General features: G+C 40.1%; 1 protein-coding gene across 50 annotated transcripts in view; it reads right to left on the bottom strand.

Moving 5' to 3' along the window:
* The window catches only part of CYRIB (CYFIP related Rac1 interactor B), a 175,930-nt gene that overhangs the window by 82,940 nt on the left and 78,652 nt on the right, over nt 1-14,338 (bottom strand). For 8 of the 50 annotated variants that reach the window (XM_073999456.1, XM_073999432.1, XM_065519607.2 and 5 more), the window contains exon 3: nt 1,938-1,998. The exons of 35 other annotated variants lie outside the window; for them this stretch is intronic. The gene's annotated coding sequence lies outside the window, so the exon portion shown is untranslated. Of the gene's footprint in view, nt 1-1,897; nt 1,999-14,338 lie in introns of all 50 variants that reach the window. 7 more of the 50 variants (XM_073999457.1, XM_073999444.1, XM_073999434.1 and 4 more) reach the window with 1 other exon arrangement.

Consider the following 14,338-nt stretch of genomic DNA (forward strand, 5'->3'; position numbering starts at 1 on the left):
AATCTGGGAGGCTGAGGCAGAGGATCACTTAATCCCAGGAGCTGGAGACCAGCCTGGGCAACACAGGGAGAACCTGTCTCTACAAAAAAAATTTTAAAAAAAATAAAAAATTAGCCAGATGCGGTGGTGCATGTCTATAGTCCCAGTTACTTAGAAGGCTGACGTGGGAGGATGGCTCAGGCCTGAGAAGTCGAGGCTGCAATGACTGAAAGATCCTTAGTGTAATCGTCAATTTTTTCTCATTTGAAGTTAGTTTCTCTGCTTTCCCAGCTCAGCCCTACACAGTACAAGAGCATTATGCTTTTACCCCTCTCCTTTCCACCTTGTTAACCCTGGGTGGGGCAATTATGTGCTATCAGAGAGCTTAGACATCTTCATGACTCAAAATATGTTCAGGCCGGGCGTGGGGGCTCACGGTTGTAATCCCAGCACTTTGGGAGGCCAAAGCTGATGGATCACCTGAGGTCAGGAGTTCTCGACCAGCCTGGCCAACATGGTGAAAACCCGCCTCTACTAAAAAATACAAAAATTAGCCAGGCATGGTGGTGTACACCTGTAGTTCCAGCTACTCAGGAGGCTGAGGCACAAGAACTGCTTAAACCAGGGAGGTTGCAGTGAGCCAAGGTCATGCCACTGCAGTCCAGCCTGGGTGACAGAGCGAGACTCCGTCCCAAAAATAATCATAATCATAATCATAAAGTTTAAAGCTGATTTTTTTCAGGAATGCTTTCAGGGGTTCCTTGAAAGTTGGGAGCTCTCACTCCCAATTCCTGTAATGAATCTCCTCTGGGAATCCAGCCTCCATCCTGTCCCCCTTATACTCTACTCTTTTGTTTGGGTTTTCCCTTATGTGGTCTCACTTCTCTCAGGTAGCCCTCATGTGATCTATGGGAAACAGATATCTTAGTCCAAAAAACTTTGAGAGGACTGGCAGTCCATCCACACAGCAACCTTGCTTTCTTTTGCTGTGCTGCCAAAGCATAGTCTCTCTTTCACCCTTGAAAAGTTCCAGGTATGAGTTAGAGAGACATCAATCCACTGTGTCCCCCAAATTGCAGAAGTTACATATTAAGTCCCCCAAGCGGTCACTATAAAGCCCTTCTATCTTTACTGGAGGGGCAGTACTTCCCATCCCTCCCACAAAGATGAGAGAAAGAGGTTAGGAAAGACTCCTAGAATACCAACAACTGGGTTAAAAAACTTTTCCAATTTCCAACATGTGTCAAAAACTCTGTTCCAATTTCCAACTTTCTGAATGAAACCTTTTACACCAACAGATGGATAGGTATTAGAAGTCACAAGATCCATTTTCTGGCTCTCTTTTGAACACCCGCAGGGTGTCCTTAAAACTCACTTAGAAATGTGCATCTGTTGACTTAGGGTCAAACTCAGAATACAAGAGTTCTACCCATTTTAACACCTTATTTCATATTTTGTATTTTCTAAATTTTCCATGAAAAGTAGGAAGAAAATAAAAATCCTCAACCTTACCACTCAGCCACTGTTAACACTTTCCTTTTATGCCACTTAAAAATTTAAGTTTATATTTCTTAAAACTTTATACAATAACACTTGATTTATATAATTTCATCAAGCAATCCAGTTTATCACCTAATTTAAGCACATTACCTTTTTTAAGCATCAAATTTCCACTGAACTAGTGTGTTGCTCTTCTAAAATTTGTCTCACTGTGCCACTCTGAAGTCCAAACCCTTTAATGGCTCCCTACCACCAGAAATTAAACTTCAATCTTTTAAAAAGGAAGCGTAATCTATACAGTCTCCTAGGGCTGCTACATCTCTAAATATGATTTTGAACCATGTATGCACCATATAAAATCATGCTACAAGAAAAATGCAGGTGTCAGAGGAGTTCCTAATAATGGGATGTGACCTACACTAGCAGGAGAGAAATATTTCAGAATTTGTGAATTCGACCTTGTAACCCTTCAATGAAGCTGGATCCTGAGATATTTTCAACAGGAACTGGGACCAAATTCTGAAATGCAAAAGAACAAAGGTGGTTATTCCTTTATTAGCATAGAACTAAGCTTGCAGTGGGGATCAAACCTCATATGATTGCAAATAAAATTCTGTATCACTACACATGTATCTACTAGCTCCACAGTCATTATCATCAACTGCCAAAAAGTTAATCCAATACTCAAGAGCAGATTTATAGAACCTTTAAATGTCAAAACTGGATTTGGGAATTAATTTTGTTACAAGTTCTACACATAATGTGTTCCATTCATAGAGCACACATTTACAAATTTGTCTTAGAGCCCAGTGCAGTGGCTCATGTCTATAATCCCAGCACTTTGGGAGGCCAAGATGGGCGGATCACTTGAGATTAGGAGTCTGAGACCAGGCTAGCCAACATGGTAAAACCCTGTCTCTACTAAAAATACAAAAACAAATTAGCCAAGTATGGTGGTGTGTGCCTGTAATCCCAGCTACTCGGGAGGCTGAGGCAGAAGAATCGCTTGAACCCGGGAGGTGGAGGTTGCAGTGAGCTGAGATCGTGCCACTGTACTCCATCCTGGGCAACAGCAAGACTCTGCCTCCAAAAAACAAAACAACAACAACAACAACAAAGTTTTAAAGTCATCTCTTACGAGATGAAGTGAGAAGTAAATTCCATTTAAACATGCTACCAAGAAAAATGCACTCATAGTTCTTAGCTCAAAGAGGCTTCGGTCTGCTGAGAAGTTTAAGTCAGTAAAAATGCACAGAATTACAAAAGTCCCTGCAGAAAGAAAAATAATCAGTTCTCTCTTAAAGCTGACAATAAATGTATTCACTCAAAAAGTACACAAGAACAATGAGTGTAGGCAAATACTGATGTGTCTCCGTGAATAAATGTGGAGAATATGTGTGTACTCATCAAACATATATGCATAAAGATGCCTGGAAAGGACATAGGCATGGGCAAAGATTTCATGTCTAAAACACCAAAAGCAACGGCAGCAAAAGCCAAAATTGACAAATGGGATCTCATTAAACTAAAGAGCTTCTGCACAGCAAAAGACACTACCATCAGAGTGAACAGGCAACCTACAGAATGGGAGAAAATTTTTGCAATCTACTCATCTGACAAAGGGCTAATATCCAGAACCTACAAAGAACTCAAACAAATTTACAAGAAAAAAACAAACAACCCCATCAAAAAGTGGGCAAAGGACATGAACAGACATTTCTCAAAAGAAGACATTCATACAGCCAACAGACACATGAAAAAATGCTCATCATCACTGGCCATCAGAGAAATGCAAATCAAAACCACAATGAGATACCATCTCACACCAGTTAGAATGGCAATCATTAAAAAGTCAGGAAACAACAGGTGCTGGAGAGGATGTGGAGAAATAGGAACACTTTTACACTGTTGGTGGGATTGTAAGCTAGTTCAACCATTATGGAAAACAGTATGGCGATTCCTCAAGGATCTAGAACTAGATGTACCATATGACCCAGCCATCCCATTACTGGGTATATACCCAAAGGATTATAAATTATGCTGCTATAAAGACACATGCACACGTATGTTTATTGCAGCACTATTCACAATAGCAAAGACTTGGAATCAACCCAAATGTCCCTCAGTGACAGATTGGATTAAGAAAATGTGGCACATATACACCATGGAATACTATGCAGCCATAAAAAAGGATGAGTTTGAGTCCTTTGTAGGGACTTGGATGCAGCTGGAATCCATCATTCTTAGCAAACTATCACAAGAACAGAAAACCAAACACCGCATGTTCTCACTCATAGGTGGGAACTGAACAATGAGATCACTCGGACTCAGGAAGGGGAACATCACACACCGGGGCCTATCATGGGGAGGGGGGAGGGGGGAGGGATTGCATTGGGAGTTATACCTGATGTAAATGACGAGTTGATGGGTGCAGCACAGCAACATGGCACAAGTATACATATGTAACAAAACTGCACATTATGCACATGTACCCTACAACTTAAAGTATAATAATAATAAATAAATTTAAAAAATAAAAAATAAAAAATAAAAAAAATAAAAAAATAAAATAAAATAAAAAAAATAAATAAATAAAATAAAAAAAAAAATAAATTAAAAAAAAGATGCCTGGAAAGATGGTCACCAAAACAGTGACTACTAGATGGTGATTTCTGCTTTTTTCTTTTACTACTCTATATTGTTTCATTTTTTTAAATAAATATGAGCGTGTGTGTTTACAAAAATTTTCATTATTAAAATACAGTATGAAAGCTACAGTAATCAAGCCATGTGGTGGTACTAGCAGAATGATAGATCAATGAAACAGACATAAAAGTCTACAGATAAACCCAAACGTTTGTGGTCAACTGATTACCAACTAAGATATCAAAGGCAATTCAGTAGAGGAAAGGACAGTCTTTTCAAAAATGGTATGGAGACTACTGGATAACCACATGCAAATAGTAACTTACACCATAAAGTTAACTAAAAATGGATCATAAACCTAAATGTAAGGACCAAAACTAGAAAACTTTTAGAAGAAAACACAAGAGTAAATCTCATAATCTTTGGTTAGGCAAAGATTTCTTAGATATGACACACACTGCCACCATTCTTAACAGAAAAAAAAAAAAAAAAAAAAGATTTAAACTAGAGTCTATCAAGTCAAAACCCTTACACCTCAAAAGACACTATTAACAGCCAAGTGTGGTGGCACACGTCTATAGCATCAATTATTCAGGAGGCAGACGCAGGAGGATTACTTGAGCCCTGAGTTTGAGTCTAGCCTGGGCAACACAGCAAGACCTCAACTCTGAACCCCATCTCTTAAGAAGAAGAAAAAAAAAAGATACTATTAAGAAAACAAAAGGACAAGTCACAGATTGAGAGAAAATACTTGCAAATAATGTATCTGACAAAGGACCTGGATACAAAATATATAAAGAACTCTTACAACTCGGTAAGAAGACAACCCAATTAAAAATGGTCAAAAAGACCTGACAGACATTTCACCAAACAGATGGAAAAAGTGGCTTGGTGGCACATGCCTGTAGTCCCAGCACTTTGGGAGGCTGAAGCAGGAGGATCACAGGAGCCCAGGAGTTCTAGGCTGCAGCGAGGTGTGATTATGCCACTATACTCCAGCCTGAGTGACAAAGTAAAATCCTTTCTTAAAAAAAAAGAAAAAAGAAAAGAAGAAAATGGCTTGAAAAGATGCTCAACATCATTAGTCATTAGGGAAACTCAAACCACAATGTATATTACTTCTCACCCAGTAGAATAATTATAATCAAAAAGATAATGACAAGTATTGGGAAGATTTAGAGAAACTGAAATCCTCAGACACTACTCATAGGACGTAAAATCGCACCGACAGTCTGGTTTTGGCAGTTTCTTGAAAAATTATATAAGTTTTCCATATGATGCAATAATTCTGTTCCTAGGCATCTATGCAAAAGAAAACACATGTCCACACATATCTGCATACAAATGTTCATAGCAGCATTATTTATAACAGCCAAAAACTGTGAACCATCCAAATGCCCATCAACTGGTAATGAATAAACAAAATGTGGCATATCCACAGAATGGAATACTACTCAGCAATAGAAAGGAACAAATTACTGATACACTCAACATGCATGAACCGTAAATTAAATGAAAGAAGTCAGACACAAAAGATACTGTGTCCAGGAAAGAATGTCCAGGAAAGAATCATCAAGCAAAAGTGAGAGAGTGAGAGAGTGAGGGAGAGAGTGTAAGAGGGAGAGAGGGAGAGAGAGGAGAGGGAAGGAGAGGGACAGGGACAGGGACAGGGAGAAGAAGAGGGAGAGGGAGAAGGGATTGGGTAAGAGCTAGAAGACAGGAAAGTGGTTGCCTGGGGCTGGGGGTAGTATGAAAGACGAATACGATTTCAAGGGATCTTACTGGGTTAACAGACAATATCCTAGACTATGGTAATGGTTGCAAAGCTGAATAAATTTACTAATAATCACTAAATTGTGCATTTGAAATGGGTGAATTTTATGGTGTATAAAGTATACCTCAATAAAATTATTTTTACAAAGATGGTGAAAAAAAGTTAGTACATAATTATGTTTACTGAAGGAATGATTAGGTTTTTCTAGATGCCAAAGTCAAAAACCAGTGAGAAAACAAAACATTTTAAACGAAAACATAAAATAGCATACCAAAATGGCACACATGCCACTTATCCCCATTATCAATACTATAAGTGATTTTTACTTTCTACCTTTTAGTGGAGTACTTCTAAGGGTCATGAGAGTACATATTTTTTTTTTTTTTTTTGAGACAGAGTCTCGCTCTGTCGCCCAGGCTGGAGCGCAGTGGCCGGATCTCAGCTCACTGCAAGCTCCACCTCCCAGGTTCATGTCATTCTCCTGCCTCAGCCTCCCGAATAGCTGGGACTACAGGCGCCCGCCACCTCGCCCGGCTAGTTTTTTGTATTTTTTTAGTAGAGACGGGGTTTCACCGTGTTAGCCAGGATGGTCTCGATCTCTTGACCTCGTGATCCGCCCGTCTCGGCCTCCCAAAGTGCTGGGATTACAGGCTTGAGCCACCGCGCCCAGCCTAGAGTACATATTTTTTATCTGATTAACCACTGGCTCTACATCTTTACCAAGAAAGACTGAGGTGTAAAAACAAGGTCGCCTATTTCTTCCATATTAATTATGCCCCCCCCGATATACAGAATCATAATGGAAATAGAAGTATGTATGTTATATATGTATATTCCTACACTAGAAACTAAAAAATAAAGCAGAGTTATCCAAAGCCATCTCTAGAACTTTCTTTGGATAGAAATCCAGCAAAATCATATCTAAAGAGAGGAGTCTTGAAGGCAAGTAGTGAGTGAATAGTTCCTGGCAGTCTCCTTTCCACTATTCTCAAGTAACTCATGAAATGGTGACTTACAGTTTATATTTTACAGAAGATGAGGGAAACAATATATCTAAAGATTAGGTACAGGAATTTGCTACAAGACTTTATGTGCAATGTAACCTAGATACAGTGGTTAAAACTACCTGGAATAAATTGTCTTAGGGTACTGGTACCTGTTTAGCCCTACTTTATGACTTAGGACAGTTTCCATAACACAGTTAACCAGTTATGCTTTCAAAAACAAAACTGGCCAGCTGCGGTGGCTCACGTGTGCAATCCCAGCACTTTGGGAGGCCAAGGCGGGTGGATCATGAGGTCAGGAGTTCAAGACCAGCCTGACCAATATGGTGAAACCCCATCACTACTAAAAATACAAAAATAAGCCAGGCTTGGTGGTGCACGCCTGTAATCCCAGCTACTCAGGAGGCTGAGGCAGGAGAAACACTTGAACCCGGGAGGTGGAGCTTGCAGTGAGTCACTGCACTCCAGCCTGAGCAACAGAGTAAGACTTTGTCTCAAAAAACAAATAAACAAAACTGTTCATTCATCTCTTACTTATGAGACCCTATCAAGATCCTAGAAGGGAACTGAGAGACAAGGGGCAGTGAAAGAATTTCACAAAAAGTTCCACTTGCAGATCTCAACTAGAAAGAACTGTGAAGTGCTTACATTTTTTTAAATTTTTTTAAAAAATTATTTAAATCCATAGGCTACCTTCCTACCCAAACTAGGCATACTGAAAATGGTTTAAAAACTTTAATTTTAATAAAACACTGTTTTTAAAAGTTGCTTCTAAGGCATGAACAATGAAAATATGCTAAAACTAGGTTCTTAAAAGACACACATTTAATACGTTAATAGACTACTAAGAGGTCAGTGCCACATACCAAAGACTGAAAACCGGCCAGTTGTCACCATCGCACATACCATAATGGAACTTTGGCACACCCATTTCAAAAGGTTGCCAACCAGGCTACATATTTTGACTACTGCTTCAACATACTGTTCTATAAATAGAAAGACAAAGCTTTAGTTTAACCACATTCACATTTTAATACAGGAAGTTCCAATTATCAAAAAGACTCCAAAATGCATCATCCCTCATTTTCACGGATCCACCTGCTTTTACCCACTGGCAACTGAGAACTAGCTCCATAGCTAGAAGATTGTTTTAAGTTTCCAAGTCTCTAAATTCATGTATGCTTTAATCCAAATGAATGGAATAAATGAAGCTAGCTTCTCCATACTTTTAGAAAAAACTCGGTAAATATATTTACTAAATACCAGGACACATTTAGTATTTAACATTTAAATGAAAATAAATTCAAACATAACAAATAATCTTCAGCAAGTTAGCTTTCAAAATAACATTTTTAGAAGACTTGTTTACAGAAAATAACTGGAAGGGTGGATCATTTATAAGATGCTAATAAATAAAATGGAGTCCTACTCCCCTAAAAAAAAAACACAAAGAAAAATTGTGAATTTGAATATTCCCTTCACTAACTATGCTTGCCTCTCATCTACCTAAATCTATGCTGTCCCTTTATATAAAGGGAAAGAAGCCTCCCTGAAAATGTGCTTAATTAACATCTTTTAGTTTGCTGGAATTTGCCAGAATTTAAAGTAGAGAACTGTGGTTTGATATAAAGAAAGCAAACTAATCTCACACCTTGCATCCTAAGGTGTTTTCTCATATTTCACTTAAATTCAATGTCCCTGAAATTCTTAAAACTCTGTGATCTCTTTCAAATTGAAAGATGTCTGCACATGCCAGTCATTACTTTTTGAGTAAATGTTATTAAAGTGACCAACTTTTCTTTGAGGAAATTAATCTCAAATTTCCACCAAGGTCATTACATATAACTTTTCCCTCAAAAACAGGTCAAAAAATGAACAGCACCAACAATAATAATACGTGTTGTGTTCTTATCATATGCCAGGAACTTTTTTTTTTTGAGACAGAGTCTCCCTCTGTCCCCCAGGCTGGAATGCAATGGCATGATCTTGGCTCACTGCAACCTCCACCTCCCAGATTCCAGTGATTCTTGTGCCTCAGCCTCCCAAGTAGCTGGGATTACAGGCGAGCACCACCATATCCAGCTAATCTTTGTATTTTAAGTAGAGACAAGGTTTCACCATGTCGACCAGGCTGGTCACAAACTCCTGGCCTCAAGTGATTTGTCCACCTCAGCCTCCCAAAGTGCTGGGATTGCAGGCGTGAGTCAGTGTGCCTGGCACTTTTTTAAATGTCAGATTTAATGAAGTATAATTTAGATATGTTAGGAAATAATTCTTCATACGTATCTTTCATTTTTATTTTTGGAGACGGAGTTTCACTCTTGTTGCTCAGGCTGGAGTGCAGTGGCATGAACTCGACTCATCGCAACCTCTGCCTCCTAGGTTCAAGCGATTCTCCTGCCTCAGCCTCCTGAGTAGCTGGGATTACAGGCACTCGCCACTTCACCCAGCTAATTTTTTGCATTTTCAGTAGAGACAGGGTTTCACCATGTAGGGCAGGCTGCTTCATAGGTATCTCTTTTGCATACAGTACAGGCAGAGGTACCAGCTGCCCTTTGCTCTAGAGAGTGTCTTTTCAAGAATGTTTGTAGAGTGAACAGCCTTGAGAAATAAAGATAGTATCTCCTTCTGGAGCAAGGGACAAGCATGCTTACTGTCTGTTCAGTATAATAAATATAATGTATCCCTCCAGGGCAAAGGGCAGGCATGCTTATTGCTCATTAGAAAAGATTTGGGTTCCCTTAACTCAGGGCTCCTCTCCAACAAGATAGCCCACTGTGTGTACAAGTATTCCTGGTCCTCTTCATGTCATCCTGTAGAATGAGGCTCAGAAAACCAGCACAAATGCTGATACTCTGGCTACTACTATGATAGAGAATAATCATCTGCCCTTGATCTTTAACACAGGAGTTTCATGTCTTCTACCAGATTCCATGAAAATGTGGCAGGATAACTTATTAGCTTGCAAGTAGGATAAAATCTCAGACCATCATGGTTCTTGACAGTTCTGGGGAAAGAGGGTGGGATGCTGACATAGCCAAAACTCTCTAAGAGAAAGGATAAAGGCTCTGCAGACTGAGTTCCGGGACAAGGGAAGACACCCTGGGATCTGAGAGTGATCCTAGAGGTGGATGGGAAGAAGGTAGGAATAAAGATTCCCCCACCTGTTTACCTGTTAATGAACAGGAGTGGAATTAATGTTTAGAAACTGAGCAGTGAGAAGTGAGGCTGAAACCAAATGGTGGCTTGGTAGTTGTTCACTATCCTCTGGGCTGGTGGAAGGAGGGGAAGACCATAATAAGGGCAACAAACCCCATGGTCCCAGGTGAAAGGCTGTGGCTGTGATTGCTGAGCCAAATTCCCCAAACTAAAAGAAATGGTGTAAGTAATGATGGCCTTGCTGCCAAGTACAGAGCTTCAAGTAGACCAAAAACATTAAACTGCGAGAGAATGACCCAAAGTGAATACAAAGCCTTGATTACCAGCACCGAGTTGCTCTCTCCCCTTCCCCACTCCCTGATCCCTCTCTGCCCCAACCCCCAAACTCTTCTGCTTTAATGAGAAAAGACGGTTAGGAATGGGGCTGAGGTCTCCGTGATCCCCAAGATGGACTGAAGGCCAGACATACCAGGAGGTTTGCCCAGAGAAGTTCAGGGAGAGGCTCAAAATTTTTTGGTTCTCTTGGAAATAGGCACCCAGGTAACCATTCTATCTAGTCCTGTCAGGCAGATACTCAGATTAAGCTAACAGGGTCTGGGCAGGGTTTACAGTGGTTAGGAAAATAAATGTGACTTATGGGTGGCATGTTTTGGACCAATTCAATGTGCTATTGTTGCCTCTACGTCACAATGTATAGTAAGAACTGAAAAGCTGGGTGCAGTGGCTCGCACCTGTAATCCCAGCACTTTGGAAGGCCGACGTGGGCAGATCACTTGAGGTTGGAAGTTCGAGACCTGACCAACATGATGAAACCCTGTCTCCAGTGAAAATATAAAATTAGCTGGGCATGGTGGCATGTGCCTGTAGTCCCAGTTACTCAGGAGGCTGAGGTAGGAGAATCACTTGAACCCAGGAGGCGGAGGTTGCAGTGAGCCAAGATCACGCCATTGCACTCCAGCCTGGGGAACAGAGTGAGACTCGGTAACAAAAAAAAAAAAAAAAAAAAAAAAGAAGAACTGATGTGTTATCTTTTTGTACTTAAAAGACTCACTTAAGAGCCAGTGAGGGTTTTTCCAATCAGAAAGGGCTGTATGTAAAAAAGTGCACTAGTACCTTTGGGGCCCCACGATCCTAAGGACCACTCTGAGCCATAAGTCTCATGATTTCGCTGATGAGAGGATTTGGCAAAAAGAGGCAGCCTCCACCTACAGGTGCCCCTTGTGGTTTTGAACGCTTTGCCTCCCTGACACAACGATCAGGTTTACGCCTTCTGAAAAGCAGCTATTAGCTTGCTTCTGGATTCCAGTGGAAACTGAATGCCCAACTCATGGAGGCCTCACGAGTGTCCAGCCTGATGTTCCTAGGGTCAGCTTACACTCAATGACTAACAATGCGGTAGATCAATGGCAAATGCTTACATGAAACACACCTGGCTTAGCCTTAGCCCCAAGAAGGATCTCAACTTTACATAAAAAAGGGCTGGCACCTAGCCCTTTGGGGAAAACTTGATTCCCTACTCTACCACTGGAGGCAAAGCTACTGGCTCAGTGAAGCCCGCATCCAGTAAATCATCACGTCTTATAGATTTGACATCATCAATATTCTTTCCTGGATATTAGCAACAGCCTTTTAATTTGTCTCCCTGCATCCAATCTCACTTCACCTTTAATACATTCTCCAAAAGCAGTCAGGACAATCTTTCCAAAAGACAACTTGAGTATTTTACTCTCTCCCCTATTAAGATCCTATAATGGTTTCCCCACTGCCTTCAGCTGGAACTGAATGGGACTTGTTAACATGACTCATGCAGATGGTTTACTTCTCATCTACCTCTTTAGCTTCATCTTTCCCACTCTTCCTTTACAGTCTCCATTACTGTCATACTATAACCAGTATCAGTTTCTAACATGACTTCTCTTATCTTCAGGCTTTTTGCCTCTCTCTCTCTTCCTACCCCCATGTAAACTCTCCCTCTTGACTGACTGGTCTACTCTTCAGGTCAGAGTTTAGATGACATTACAACAGGGTCTTTTATCTTGAACTAGTTAAGATTAGGTACCTAAGGCAGAGGCGGGCGGATCACGAGGTCCAAAGATCCGAGACCATCCTGGCCAACATGGTGAAACCCCATCTCTACTAAAAATACAAAAATTAGTCAGGCGTGGTGGTATGTGCCTGCAATCCCAGTTACTGGGGAGGTAGAGGCAGGAGAATTTCTTGAACCAGGGAGTTGGAGGCTGCAATGAGCCGAGATCGTGCCACTACATTCCAGCCTGGCGACAGAGTGAGGCTCCATCTCGAAAAAAAAAAGATTAGGTACCTATGTAACACATATCACTGAATTCACACTCTCTCTGTATCTTCTATTCTATTGTAAGGAAGAACCACAAATGATTTATTCACTGTAATATAACCCTACTTATGTGCTCAATAACTACTTGGGTAGTTAATGGCAATCTATATACCACATATTGTGCCAGGTGATCAAAAACAAAATTATTTTTAATAATCATTTGACTTAGAAATACATTAGTAAAATTATATGCTGCCTTCCTTGTTATGTTGAATTGAAATTAACATAAAAATTTCACAACAGTTTAGTGAGGCATGTAATAGGGACGTTATTCCCATTTAATAATCTGAGGATCTTCACATTATCATATAAAGCAAATTTGTCAAATTGAATTCAGTGTTTTTGTCCATACGTACTAGAACGTTACAATGAGAAGAATCTCTCAATTAGAGGATTTTTACTGATTAGAGGATTTGGCAAAGGTCAAGTCAACAAGTCAACAAACTATAAAAGTGTACCTCAGGTCACAGGTTTCACAGAATTCAATTCTTTATTATCCTCACTAAGATAAATGGCATAAATAATCCTTAAATTATCACATTATATGTCATATTATGATATGTCATAATATATATTACGATATATGACGTCATATTGCGGCAGGCCAGGTCTCACTCATGCAGGCCTCCACAACAACTGTTTCAGTACTGACTGAGTTGTTCAGTTAAATATTAAAAGCCAGTGCCCTTATACAAAGACTGAGATTAACAAAAGCCCATCACCAGTTTTACCTAGGCCTTTCCTGGGCCTTAAAGCATGATAAAACAATGAACGAAATCTTAACCGGACCCATTTAGGATTAAACAAGTTTTATTGTGGGTCTGAAGAAACTCCCTAGGCCTCCACAAACAAATTTACTGGGGGTCTGAAGGAATTCCCCAAACCTCTGTGATTTTGCAGGAGACAATATAAGGGTAATCACCCACAGCAACTGGACCCATTTAGATTAAGTAAATTTACTGAGGGTCCAGAGGAAGCTCTTCAGGACTTCGAGCTTAGTTATAGATTAAAAGAAGTTAATCACTCATGTTATTTAGACGAATGCACACTTACATGTAGACATATAACTCAGAAGGCATATAAGCTCTGGAAAACTTTGTAATTTTGAGTTGGTCTGGCAATAATTTCCAGGCCTTCTCCCTATAACTGGTTGCAGAAAATAAAAACTCTCTTCCTCTCCAGTTCACCTGCATCTCGTTATTGGGCCATGAGAAATAGCAGCCTGACCCTCAGTTTGGTCCGGGAACAATATGACATATGTCACATTATGACATCTGGGACTATGTCATAATTTCTTTCTTATCAAGTGTTTTCTGAAAATGCTTGACCTAAAGTAGTATTCAGGTTAATCTGGATTATCTGAGGACATGCCGATTTATGATTGGAAGGAATAAATATTCTAGATCAATGGTCCCTAACCTTTTTGGGACCAGGAAATGGTTTCATGGAAAACAATTTTTCCACAGACAGGGTGACAGAAGGAATGGTTTCAGGATGAAACTGTTCCACCTCAGATTACCAGGCGTTAGATTCTCACATGGAGCACAAAACCTGGATCCCTCTAATGCACAGTTCACAACAAGGTTCACGCTACTATGAGAATCTAATGCTGTCTCTGCTGATCTAACAGGAGGCAGACCTCAGGGAGTAATGCCGCTCACCTCCTGTTGTGCAGTCTGGTTCCCAACAGGCCATGGCCCAGGGGTTGGGGACCCCTGCTCGAAACACAGTAGAAAGGGTGTGTATCAATCTAGAATTTAATATATATCATACATAATGCATCAACTAAAATATAACAAGAAGAGATTACTGTATTAGCAAAAAATAACTGTACAGGACTCAGGCTTCACAGTGTCACATACAATAGTACCTTAATGTTGATGATCAATCTTTTCAAAATGAATTAAATAGCTACAAAAATAT

Source organism: Macaca fascicularis, chromosome 8 (assembly GCF_037993035.2).
Source record: "Macaca fascicularis isolate 582-1 chromosome 8, T2T-MFA8v1.1".
Lineage (NCBI taxonomy): Eukaryota > Metazoa > Chordata > Mammalia > Primates > Cercopithecidae > Macaca > Macaca fascicularis.